Source organism: Plectropomus leopardus, chromosome 10 (genome assembly GCF_026936395.1).
Source record: "Plectropomus leopardus strain MGB_pleo_1.0 chromosome 10, ASM2693639v1, whole genome shotgun sequence".
In the NCBI taxonomy this organism is placed as follows: Eukaryota; Metazoa; Chordata; class Actinopteri; order Perciformes; family Serranidae; genus Plectropomus; species Plectropomus leopardus.
In genome coordinates, this window is record NC_142185.1 from 23,675,468 (window position 1) to 23,689,644 (window position 14,177).

General features: G+C 39.9%; 1 protein-coding gene across 1 annotated transcript in view; it reads left to right on the forward strand.

Moving 5' to 3' along the window:
- The first annotated feature begins 329 nt into the window (after window positions 1–329).
- Window positions 330–14,177, forward strand: part of myo16 (myosin XVI) — a 127,565-nt gene continuing 113,717 nt past the window's right edge. Inside the window, exon 1 of the mRNA XM_088083337.1 lies at window positions 330–462. The gene's annotated coding sequence lies outside the window, so the exon portion shown is untranslated. The remainder of the gene's footprint in view (window positions 463–14,177) is intronic.

Consider the following 14,177-nt stretch of genomic DNA (forward strand, 5'->3'; position numbering starts at 1 on the left):
AGTACGCTCGTCTGACCACAAACTCTTCAGGGCGTGTTCGCTCCATGAGGTGAATCCAGGCGCCTCCCCTTAATGTGTTTTGCACCCTCCTACTCGTTTTTTACACCAGCGATGTGATACTAGAGAAGAGGGGGGTGGGTGCTTGTGAGGATGGGGGTGTAACTGTACCCCCTCAGATGGAGTAAGTGGGCTGGGTTCACCGGGGTCTGGAGAGGGGGAGGGACAGAGAAAAAGAGAGAGAGCAAGACAGATGTAAAAGAATGAACAGCTCCAAGCGGCAGAGTTGCCATGGCTACGGGGGAAACGGATGAATGAATGACATCACAGTGGCGGGGAGGTGAGAGAGTGTGAAATTGATTTGGTGGCAGAGCACGGGGAGGCGGCTCTCGTCGGGTTTTCGTCGGGCAGACACATTTCTCTCTCCTCCATACCCTGGTGTCTCCTGTGGACGGGCTCTCACCGGTAAGGCGCCGCTTTCTCTCCATTTCTTATCAGAGTGGAGATTTTGGGGATGATGGCAAGTGCAGGTGTGATTCTTTTTTCACTTAGATTACTATCTGTAGGTCATGACAACATGTGAGACGGACACAGAGAGAGGGCATGTGTGTGTGTTAATGTGCGTGGATGTCATGTGGGGCTCCCGGCGTGCCACGGGGAATGAAAGGAAAGGCAGATGTGCCGTGCAGTTGTCGCGGGTCTAAATATACCACGAGATGCTTAGTGTGGAAGAATGTGTGTGTTTCTGGCTGGGAATGAACAGCTGATTGTGCAAGAATCATTTCAGTGTGCCCTGAGATATCCTCGCTCTAAAGAGAATTAGTATCTGTGTCACACTTTAGGGCTGATCATGAGTCTGTTGTGATTATGTTTATGTGTGTTAGAGGGAGTCACGCTATCTTGTAGCATCGTTGTTGTCAAGCAACTTGGTGTGTGCTGATGCTCCTCTGAGCCACTGAGCAGCACCCGTGGAGCTGATAAAGTCTTGATAAACAATGCTTCAACAGAAAAGCTGCTTTTCCCAACATTGAAGTGTGAACCCGACTCCTCGGATTAAAGGGTGGTCTTCTTTGGTAGTGCACCACCCTGCTGCGAGTTCATGGGCAAAGTCCGTGCCATTCATCTGGCTGTGTGATTAATTGCAAAGTTACCCTGCGTCGACCCCTGAGGGACAAACAGCCAGAGTTGAAAGGTGGGTGCTAGAGGTCACAGCAAAGCCAATCAGAATCTTTAGCTCAGTGCTCCCTTTGGCCAGCGTCCAGAACTGGGCAACAGATTACATTGCGGATAAAAGGATCAAAATTTCGGATAGATTTGGAAAGCATAATCCATTACTACGACTATTAACTGGTCTACAGATCTGTTGGAATGCAACCTATCTCACATGTGTGGAGGTGGATTTGGGATGGTGGTTGGTTGGTGGTCTCCTCAGTGGTTACCATCAAGGCCATGCTGTTGTTGAGCATAGCATTTAAACTCCAAGGACACTGTGCAGTCTAGTATTTTGGCCTTCTGTGATAGGTGTATGTGAACTATGCTGTCTGTTTGGTTCAAAGTATAACATGCAAAGAGATATATTTACAGTTTAATTTGCATTTTGTCATTTAGCTGCCATTCTTTACCAGACTGTCCTAATCTATTTAGAAAATTACAACAGCCAAAGTATAATGGTAAAGGCCATGATAATACATGTAACACAGCCACCTGTATGCTCATTTCTGAGTAAAGGGGAGACACTAAAGGTGAACAAGATAAAACTTTTAATCAACAGGTATTAAAAAAAGGTAAGACCAAAACAGTGCTCCAATTTCACTTTTTAATAATACTGCATGGGTGTTTTGTTCTCGATGACCTTCCCCAGTGTGTATTTTGTTAATTTTACTGAAATTTAAAACAATTTAACTAATAGATCACCATAAAACTTCCTAGTTGATTACTTACCTCAACACAATTACTAAAAAGCCTGGTTCAGAATTTTTGTTTTTTTATTTTGTTGACTTATTTAGTGTCTAATGTTCTTTTGGAATGGGATTCTAGATTTAAAAAAAAAGAAAAAAGAATTTTTACCATGTTTTTGGGAATTAAATGCTCTATAACGAGGCTATGAATGATATATGAGCAAACTCCTCTGTAAAAATGGTCAGAATATAGACAGAAATAAAACTGGTAAGTTTGGTGTATGTGCGTGCTACTTAAGTTCAGATTTATGGCTCAGGGTATGAGAAAAAGTAATTTTGAGAAAATGGCTTTTTATTGTAAAAATCTAAAAAAAGACGTTATATGTAAATATGGTAAAGATTTCACCATGCAACTCCCCTGATTTATTACTTGAACTAATAAAATAATTTTCTGAATTCTGAAATCTGAACTAAAACAAACACTTTAATGTGTATTTTGGATATTTTTTTCCACTAGTCTAAGAGAAGAAATGTTAAGGAAGAAAAATAGCACAAAATCTCAAAATTAACTGGTGTGTGAGAAACTGTTTTCACCTGTAGTGTATCTCCTTAAATCAGAAAGTTGACATTTAAAGAGAAAGAAGTGTTAATACGTTTTCTTCAAACTTGAATTCCCACATTGTGGTGTTATTGCGAGGCAAAGTTTATTGGAGCAATTGATCCTGTGACAGTTTTGCGGAGGTGAAGGTGTTGAGGAGGAGTGAGATGCGAGAAGTCAATCTGTCCGGCCTCAGCACTGTAGGGTTAGCTCAGGGCATCAATTATGAATAAGGAGGGAATGAATATACATGAGGCCATTTCAGTTTAATTTGAAACTGAGGAAAAATGTCCCTGCCAAGTGTAGGAAACTGAACTCTCAGAGTGGGTCACTGCGTTTTTGTGTGTGTACGTGTAGTCCACATACACATCAGGTAAATTTGTGTTGAGCTGTTGTATGTATTTTGAGGGGAAGACCAGGTGGATGCTTAAGGGACAGTATAAGCAGTGCTGGCATGTCTCTAAAGTCACTTTAAAAGCCAACTGAGTGAGTTTCAGTGAGTCTGCCAGCTTTTTGGATGGCATGGTTGGGGGCACAAGTGGGTCAGCCTTGTAAAGCCACGCCACCTCCGATTGCTCTTTGCCTCTGAGAACAGAACTGCCCTGTAGCGAAACTCAGCTCAACATAATGTTTTTTTCCACTGTTGTAAGTAAATAAAGTGAAGAGGAATCTCAGCCGCTCCACTCTGGCCCTCTGATACTGAACCCTTTCTTATGCGAGTTGAGTTTGTTTCTTCATCTTTCAGTTCACTCTGTGCACCTGTGCTTCACTGTCCATGACTACTGGAAAGGAGGAGGCGTTTTCAACAAGGTTGCTTAGCGACATGATGAGTTGTGTTTATACCATTCTGAAGTCTGCTTATGTGTGTGCATTTTTTCCCCAAGTGTGTGTGCAGTCATTCCTTCCTCCTTGTGGTGTCAGCTGGTTGGCAACGCTGTGGTCCGATATGGTGACTGTAGCTGTACACAAACACTCCCACATTTAAAGATGCCCACATGCACAGACTGTGTGGAGGGTTTTGGCATTTAGGTCTTTCTAAACAGTTATACAGAGACTAGCAACTTTCATTCTTTCATTTTACTGTATGTACTTGTTGAAAGGAAATGCTCAGATGGATAAAGCAACAAGTTGTCAAGCATGTCCATTGCTGTAGCAATATATATATATATATATATCAGCTGCACACATATAATCTGTGGGAAGCGATGACTCTGACATATAAACTCAGTGACTTGGACAGTTCTCTTAGACATTAACAGACTGTCACTCCCTCTGTCTCTCTGTCTCTGTCCTTCTCCCTCTCTCTCCCGCTCTCTTTCTTGCTCTCTCCCTCTTTTACTTAATCTCTATCGTTCACCACCGGAAAGCCTTCAAAAGTGTGAATGCTGAGTAGGCACAGTGGAAGTAGGGTCTGACCTTGTGACTCCTCAGAAGGTGACACTAAACACTGCCCGCAGCTACAGTTGCATGGCAGAGGAATAGAGCAATCAGAGACGTACAAATACAGGCCTTGATTTCACTGTCCTGTATGTGTACGTCATGAATGTAGCCTGCAAAGTTACAACAATAACATGTCGTCATTGTAGGTTTCTGCAAACTGTGGATTTGTTACTTTTGTACATTTGCTTCATACTTATCATATAAACATTTCTAAAGGGACGTAGTTCTGATTTCGTGTATGTGAGCTGACTTTGTCTCTGGTGGAGGGGCTGGCTGGTTCAAGGCCAGCAAATAACAAAACCGGTTGTTTTGTTGCAAGTTATTGACGGCATTTCTAGCAACGATTGTGGCACAGAAACTGGGTATTTTAGTCAAAATCTGATCTTTACCAACCGTAACTAAGTGGTTTCTGTGCCCAAACATAACCACAGTTAAACCACATAAAGTTTCAACATATCCACGATATAATAACATACGAATGTTATGAATCTGTGGGCAGAAATGTACATTGCCGACAATTGTTCTAGCGCTATGGTTGGTATAGAATATGCATTTTCTGTTTGAGATACCATTTTAGTCTTCATTTTTGTTTGTGGGTTGCAGTTTTTGTCCTATTATCGGTTTATTCTACTCCAGTATTTTCTTATAAAGGAAAGGAACCGTTGCCTCAATAAATGTTAGTCTTTTAAAACATAATTTGTATGAAACATTCAAACCAACCCAAAGCATACAGTGGTTTTTAATAGTATCCATTATGTGAACATTTTTTGGCTGCTGAGTTTTGAGAGACTGGGTGAGACAAAATTGACCTCCCTTTTGTTTCAAGTGCAGTTCAGAACTAAAGCAAAAAAATATTGAAAAACACTGAACGGATTTCCAGTTCTTCAGAGACAGATGTCTTTTTCAGTCTTCCCTTTCTCCCCTCTCCGCACAGCAGCTCTCTAAAATCAGTTTAGACATCATGCAGTCATGGAACATTAGATTAGGAAAAATGATGAATGACTCTGTGCTGTTGTCTAGTCTTGTACAAAAATTGTGCCTCAAACAAATCTGTCACTCTTAAATTTTTTATTAGCTTGATACTGCTCTTCTCAGTTGTTCTAATAGGAAAATGATTCAGGAATGCAATACAATTAGTTTGCAAAAGTTAGTTCTTGGTTTGAAAAAGGCCATTAGAATTTCTCTCACAATCACCTTTTGCTTTTAATGATGTCTCCAGTCTCTCTGTGTACTTTCCTGTTTTTGTTTTGCAGTGGTTTATCTAGACAGTCTCTTTTCCAGTCGGCTGCAGAATGCCTAAATAAAACTGAGCTTGCATGAAATTGAACTATTGTTGACGGCACCACGAGTGTCTACATGCATGCTGCGTTTGCCTTGAGATTTGTTTGTTTAATGACTCTTAAAGCCAGATGGGAGAACGTGCAAATCATGGGGATAACAGCGAGATAGGAAACTCTTTGTTTTGCACGTTGGATGTTGTCATAACTTTAGCAAATCTATCTGAAAAGTAGGCCATTTTGCTAAAGGAAACATAGCATTCTTTTCTAATCCCACTTCTAGATCCACAGTCAATACTTGTTCAATATCTGCACACATCGCAAAGTTTGATTTAATGTAGAATTTCCTCTGTATATCAAAACATTCACACCTTGCATTATACAGCATTTAGCAGCTGCTATAAATGTCTCCCCATACACAATTAACTCACTATCTCCAAGTTAGGCAGCCACTCAGGGACAAGCATAGTTTATAAATCAAACACCTGCAGATAAGGGTGCTCTGATCGATTGTCCACCAATCATTATTGATCAAAATAGTTTTGGTGGTTCTGACAAACTGTAGCTCACACTGAACATTGATTGTTATATTCTTGGTTTATTTCTAACCTGATGTCCAGCTCACCCGCCTGTCCTGAGTGTAGACAGAGTTTCTCTCTCCTCACTTGCCACACACACAAACACACACACACACACACACACACACACACACACACACACACACACACACACACACCGCAGACATTGCACTGAACTCTTCTGTAGAGGCTATGATACACTCTGCTGTCTTCTGACAGTGTTTATATTTAGCTTTGTTTTGTCCTGTATTGTGGCGCTAAGACTGGCATGGTATCTTTATGTACACCAGCTCTTTCTCTTATGTATTTCATCAGGATTTATTTTGTCTCTGTGACTGGAAACACAGGGTTCTTAAGGGAGACTGGGGGCAACAATTTTTGGTTTAGTCATTAATCAAAAACCCTCAACATAGTATTCATGTAGGCAACTTAGGTAACTTAGCTATCTGTGGTCTGTGTACTACCTGTGTTGGACTTGTAAATTGTTTCTACAAGCAATGTTCAAGTCGAATTATTGATTGAAAAACTACATGGCAAATGTTACATTTGCCTCCATGTGCAGGAGCTATTATAACGGTATATTTGATGGGAAGCATTTTATTTTATGCAGTTTGTCATTTTCAGCTGTGTACAGGTATGTGTCTAAAGTCCTTCCCATATCAGCGGACACACTTAATATCTTCCGGTGCTGCAAATAAGAAATCACACATTTCGGCACTGCTGCTGGAAAAATATCCTGGAAGAAACACTGAAGTGCTTTAAAGTTGTTTTCTTCAAATGATTGCACTGAATCTAATTATTACACTGATAATTATGTAGTTTTTCTTTTCCTACTCTCTGCTCACTTTCTACTGTTTTGCGTCACCTTATCGTTACCTCGGCAAGTACCTCAGCTTTGCCAAGAAAAGAACAAACAGCTGGTTCAGCATAATTGTTCATGCTCAGTAGCGTGTGTACTGTGTGTTTGTGTGTGTATGTGTTTGTGCACACCTGCACACATACCCAGCAGGTATCTCGGGGAACATTGGTACTTGAATTTGAGCAGCTGTGAGCGTGGCATGATAACATAAGCAGAATGTTGATGTGGGTGAGTAGTTAGACCCAACTGTGTATGCGTCTGTTAGCTCACTGTGACTCACTAATACAGTGTGTGTCAGGCAGTGGTCATGGTTTTCACTCTTAGTCAGAGAAGGACAGAACAAAGCGAGAGGAGGACGCCTCCTCTGTGCCGCTTATTCGGGAGCTTCTCACATGCAGGACTGTGCTGTGCTTTTGTTTGTCTGGTTATTGATTGTCTCACACTGAAGCTTGCAGCCATCCTTTATGTTCCCATGTTGTCCATTGTGCCAGCTGCTTGGAGCTTGGAGCTGGGAAAGAGGGTAGTAAAGAAGAGACAAAGGCAGAGAAATGGACTCGATTCCAGTTTGAGGGATTTTGAGGTTGATGAGAGGAGGGGAGATGATTTAGAGGGGGAAGGACAGACATAATTATAGGCAGAAAGTGAGACATTCAAGCGACAATGTGTGAAGGGAGAGAAACTGGCTCATAAGTTATTAATTGTTATAGCTCTCCTCTATTTCTCTCTGCCTTTGTCCAATACTAATTTACTTCATTTATCTGTCAAATTGTCCTGACTCTGACAGATTTTTCGCATTACTCCCCCTCACTCATGATGCTGTCATGTCCTTTTCTTGCTCCCCACAGTCAGCGGTGATAATGAGCTGAATCAGTCCACCACTGTTCCATTTGTAGCAATCAGTAGACTGAAAGATGCTACAGATGTGACCTGTCTATGCTCCCCTCACCCTCTATTGCCTTCCAGCTGTTTGCTTTGGCTGCTCCGTAGGCCAACCAAGTTATGCCGCAGTGAAGGAATGAATAATAAAGTTGCTGTTTCTTTCCTAAAGCGAAACTTGATCAGACATTCAATGAGAGTTCGTCCTTTCTGTCTCACTTGTCATCTTCTATGACAATCTTTAAAGGTTTAAAGATTAGGGAGCTCTTCAAAAGATTTCAGTGTGTATTAAGCAGACTGATCTGCCTGGTAGTGACACATGTATGACAAGACTGGAGCTGAATGACACACCAATATGTCTGGAAACACGTGATGGTCGGCTTGTTCCAAAGCAGATTGTCTACTTTCTATCTATCATCTACCTGGTGGATGACTGTTTCCTTGGAAACAAACAAGTCTTGGTTCAGAAGGAGTAGATATTATAAAGATTTTATTTGCAATAGTTACACACTGCTGCTCACAGAAAATCATTTAAGATTTCTTAAAACAATTAGCAGTATTATCCGATAGTTTTTAATCTATTTATGCTTTTTAATAACCTTTTATGCAACGAAACACTTGACCTTTGACCAGCAGCAGCTGCTGTAGAAGCTCACTCTGTTGGTTTGTAGGTTAATAGAAATTTCCTGCGCCTTTAGTAGCCACAGTTTTTTTCACTAATAGACAGAAATTTGGCATGGAGGTCAGGGTTTCCCACACATTCATTCATATGTGGCTGCCTGCCATGATAACATTTGCCGCCACATATTGGTTTTCTATTTTTGGAACTGGACAGTTCATTAGGATAGCTATTGGGATATATATATATATATAGTATTTGGTTATTCATTGCACCACACTCTTGGACCGCATAGCATAATCAGGGCACAGATGGAGCAGCAGAATATCAAACGCGGTGAAAGTAAAACTTAGTTGTTCATTGCACTGCGTCTAAAATTTGCATTCACTCCCTCTGCAGCAGCTCCTCTCATCCATCGATATGATTTGACCAGCTCTAACTGGATTTACTTATCTGTTGTCTACTTCATGGCTCCACAAACTGTTACTAAGGGAACAAAAATAGCTCATGAAGAGTTCTGCCTGTGCTGCATTAACGGACCTGCCCTGACCTCTATATTTTGAAAGAGGATAAGGAATGATAAAAAGGTTTAACACACCCAAAAAAGCTACCACCACATATCGATTCTAATTCTGTGTTGGAAACACTGGCGGTTAAGTGTGTGAGATGGTGTGTGTTTATGTTCATTCCACTTGGAGAATAATAGTGTTGTTCTAATGAGGTTAATGCATTTGTTGATGTGGTTATAGCTATTGTGAATTTGCATGTTTTATTTTAAGAAAAAAATAAACTAAACTGCTGAAATATGAAAATTTGTCTCACCACAAAAAGCCATGGAAATTGTTGCCTAAATAAAATACAATCTTGATGATTTAAATCAGCAACTATCTGATCAAAGAATAAGTAAACAAGAGTAAAGAAGTACTCAATGCCAGTCTTTAGTAGGCTGCTGGGTTATAGTAGTGTTCTATAGACACATTTTTGTCCATTAAATAGCCATCCACTCCTGACTGATGGACAGTGTGTACCTGTACACAGTTGCACCAGGTTGAGCATAATTCCACTTTGCAGTAATAGGATTCAGTATTGCTTGTTCATATTCTTCTCTTTGAAATAAATGGAGCAGAGGGGACGCGCCTGCTGTGTGTCAGGCCCATAAAGCAGATTTATGAGGAAGAAATGTGTTATTCTGCAGCCATGTCTGTTCGATCAGTGCCTGTGAGCTGTTGAAAGCAACACTTGGCTTGTTAACAACTGTGTGAGATTGAGTCACACTGGCAAAACGAGGATATCTCCTTTGTACAGATGGCTGGTTTTTATGTGGATGCCATGCTTACCTTTATCTGTCCACCTGTTGTCCATCGTTTTTTACCACTAAGGGATTTAATTTTTTTTTGCTAATGGCACTGACTGACTGTGACAGGCTTAGCTGTAGCTAAAGAAGAAAGACATCCAGAGGGATAAATGTTGCTTTATTTCTTTTTTGGATTTAAAAACAGGCAGTTGTTTGTGATTCATAGGAACTTTATGAGGTAAAATTGTGTCAAGGCTTGTTGCTGTAAGTTGTTTGTGACTCTGTCTGCCTCTGAATGGTCATAAACTGCATGATGTAGCTTTAATTACTGTCTATATGGACTAAAGCAGGGTACGTAAACTTCTGTTTGATTCATTGGAGTTTCTTGTTGCTCTGCAGCATCATGCAGAGAATCATTTAAATTCTCGCCATGCAGGCAACGATCCACCTAAGAATTGACCAGAATTGCTGCTAGGCTATTAACTAGTATTAAAAATATTAAATAGTAATCCCTGCTGTTCAGTTTAAACTGGACTGAGCTGCTGTTTTGGAGGAAAATGGTTGGATTACAATATAATCCGGCCTAAAGGTTGATACCCAGATTATGAATGGATTGCACACAGAGGTCTATGTACTTGAAGAAAACTAGTTTTAGTTTTTATTTTAAGAAATTCATCAATTTTAAAGAATGTGATCAAATAATTCCTGACAAACATCCAGCATTACAAATTCCTTTTGGCTCTTTACAGTCTTTGCATGGAAAAAAAATAAAAATGTGAAAGCAAAGTTAAAAAAATATATTTTGCTTGCAATGGACGATTTTAAACTTTTCTTTCTGTTAGTTGAGTATGAGTTTTAAATGCCATCTTCATGGGCAATGCTTGTTTCTGTTTTGCTCCTGCTGCTCTAAATTAAAAATTTGTGTCTATTCCTTTGTAAAACGTATTATTTTACCTCATAAAATTACCTCGTACCTCAACTTTGGTAGAGGTACCCAGGGCTACTTTTTTTGGTACTTCACGCTTTTTGTAGGCTAATAACAAAACTGTGATTTCTGATCAAGCTGCAGTCTACAAGTGATCCTGCTCCTCTGCTATTATCAAGTAACTCATAGAGCTAAGTCTCTGTCTGTCCGTCTGTCCACTAGCTTGTGTTTGTGTGTGTGCACGTGTGTCTGCTCATCTTTCTCACTCTCTGTTTAGACACAACTACACAACTGTTATGTGGAATATGTATGTATTTAAAAAAAAAAAAACACAAGCACAAACAGCAACGATACAAGGCCATTTCTAAAATAGAATAGAAAAGAAAGCAGACCAGATGTACCAAATTCAGTTACCAGCCCCAATTGTTACTGTTTTTCTGGGGGTTTTTTTGTGCTGTGCTAAGGAGTATTGTAGGCCTTTATTTTCATCACAGCCTATCTATTAATACATCTGTTTTAATACACACCTGAAGCAAAAAAAAAAGAATTCACAAATACATACGTGTAACACATATATGTACTTGTGCAAAACTACATCAGCACGTCACGCCCAAAACCTCGAGAGCGTGTGAAGAGAACCAGTGTGACATCAGTACCATATAGCAGGCAGAGGGCCAATCTGTCTTAATCACACATACATTAGACATTAGACACACAAAGCACACACTTGAGCAGTTAAATGGGACACGCCTTTAAATCTGCAGCCATCTAAATGTCTGGTGTTTCCATAGCCAAATGATGTTTATTCAATATTTTAGACTTCCATTTCAATTGGATTTAGTCATAAATATTTCAGTCTTACATTTAGTTCTTGCTCACATCCATCTCCTCCTTCCTCTGTGTTGAGCAAATATCTACCAGCCAGGGTGCAACTCATCGTGTAGCCGATGTCTGTCAACACCCTTGTTAATACATGGCTGCTCACTGTAAAACCTAGTCATTACATGTTCTAACATATGTTTTACTAATCCTCCAAAACAACATTCAATTGGCTAAAAAGATGTGGTTCAACAAACACTGACAAGGTTAGCTTACAGAAACAAGAGTCTGTAATAATAATGAATTATAAGTCTGAAAATACTCTGCTTAGGTGTAACTGGAATTACTGTCTTGTGGTTATATGCCTGTGTAAACCAGTCAAGTTGCAGTTAGGGTTTACAGCCATGACTGTCCAGACACATATATGTAGCCATGACAGTAGATGCTGCTTCAGATATGGATGTTGCTTTAAAGCTACATATTCTAAAACATGAATGCTTCATTCACATCGTCCCGGCGGCAGCACAGGAGATCTATACAATTAGTAGAATTTTAAGGTGCACGCCCAAAATTAGTGTCACCAATTGAGTATCTGTTTCCCCTTCTGTCAGAAAGGTGTTTCTGCAGAACATTATGATCTAACAGTGAATTTGACTTATTAAATCTAGAATGGCAACACTTTCAAATTTGATTAATTTAGACATTTGTGTAAAACTTTGTCATAATTGGCATTTTAATTTTTGAGTTATGGACAAAAACATGTTTTGTGTTGCCACAGTGACCTTGACCTTTGACCACCGTCTTCTAATCAGTTCATTGCTGAGTTCAAGTGAACATTAATGCCAGGTTTGAAGCAATTCCCTCAAGGGGTTCCTGAAAGATTGCATTCACAAGAATGGACGACGGACAGAGACGGAAAGAAGCCTTTAGTCGCGACTCACAACATTCGGTCTGATAACATACGTTATGGTGGTGTTATGATTCAGTGCAATGCCTGATAATGTGTTTTACAGTTCCATTTTCAATTCATAAAAACCTAATAAATATAGAAAATCCCACAAGTCTCACATAAACAAATAAACAACAGACCTTTTCAGGGTGATTCGTCAGTGGCATCATTTACAAAAACAACAACTGTGGCAACATACCAATAAAACCAAATGTAGTGACAAAGACACATGCTGTTACCACAGTTTAACAACAACAGCACTGTGCATTGCTGCAGATTTTAAACAATACACATACTAAATTAAAAGAAATCACTGTGTATTTAATGGAGAACCTTGTTTGGAACAACGTGCAATTTAGTATACAAGGCAAAATGCTAAACACAGGGCATCTGGTTCTTGTGCATAAATGTGCATTTCTAATGCTACTGTAATGTCAAAATCAAATAAACTAATATAAATATATACTATACTTTAGTTATACTATAACTAAAAGATACAACATGCAGTAGTGCTGTGCCCCTAAAACCAACAAAATAAACATAAATGCTGCTGGAAAATAGACACAGAACAGTGAAATTTCTTTGACCATGATGGTAAAGAGATGAAAGGGGTTAAGGTTGTCAAAAAGGAGACGAGGGCAAATAAGGTCAACTAGAGAATAAAAAGGCACTGGATGAACCTGAATTACTGTGTGTGTGTGTGTGTGTGTGTGTGTGTGTGTGTGTGTGTGTGTGTGTGTGTGTGTGTGTGTGTGTGTGTGTGTGTGTGTGTGTGTGTGTGTGTGTGTGTGAGAGAGAGAGAGATTCAGGTTTCTGGTAAATGCTCTGTGCTTGCTTACTCAAGAGCTTTATTTTGTGGATGCAGGTGTGCATGCATCAGACAGAACACAAGGACTTTTTTTAATGTAATGTTTATAGGTACGGGGACAAGTATGTAGCATAAGCCTATGCCACACACCACTTTATCGTCAAGAAATCCATAACACATTCAAATAGTACTCAAAATTTTCAATTTGGCTGGTAAAATGAATAAATAATTATTTGTGTAAATATATCACACTTGATGAATATTTAATCCAAAGAGATCTCTTTTCATATATAATGCATCACCCCCAAACTTTCTGAGTGCCTTTGGCTTTGCCGTAATTGGGAACATTTCCCGCATCAGACATCCTGCATTATTAGCATCAGTGAAATAGATCGCGTGTGAGCATATGCACACACTCTAGGGTAGTAAGCATAGCAATCATGGTGGCAACACGCTCGTAGTATTGACTGACACCTAAGGGTGATGATGGCAGAATGACGGCTGTGTCAAAGAGAATGAAATTTGTCATCTCCTCTGGGACAAAAGCTGCTCTAATAAGAGTTTGTCACTGCTGTGTGGAAGCAGAAAGGCACCATCTCCAAACAGCATGTGCTACAGTATGCACTGTGATTGATTCTGATGTAATGCACACATGCACAGAGGTATATTGTTGCACTCGTCTAGAATGTAGTGAATGCATTTTAAAGAACAGATTCACCAGTAATTGCAGCACTTTTTTCTTTTAACAGAGATTCAGCTGTCATATATGATCAAGCCCTTCTCTCAGTTTTCTATCTCTATTTTCTTCACTGTATCTGCACTCTCAGTGTACCTCCCTGCTCAGGTGCTTGACCTAATTGTAGCTGCAGAGAGGTAGAATTTATTTGGACGAGACTCCAATTCATTTATCCTGAGGCTGTTAAACTCGAGATGACTTGCCTTCTAGCAGGGTGTCTCACATCAAGACCTCGTGTTACCTTTTGTCCTGAATGCACCGGCACATCAGCGCTCCTCTGATACAGCATGTTACATGTCTATCGCTGCAGGCGCAGATTTTCCATGAGCCATTAATGCTTCGCAACATTCGACTAAAAAGCACGACATTCTCTTGTCAGATTTACTTCTGGTGTCTGGATGTCACGAGTAAAGTGTTAATGGGGTTGTTGTTGTGTCATCCTTGACCAAAAATACTATCTGGCTGGTGTGTGTGTGTGTGTGTGTGTGTGTGTGTGTGTGTGTG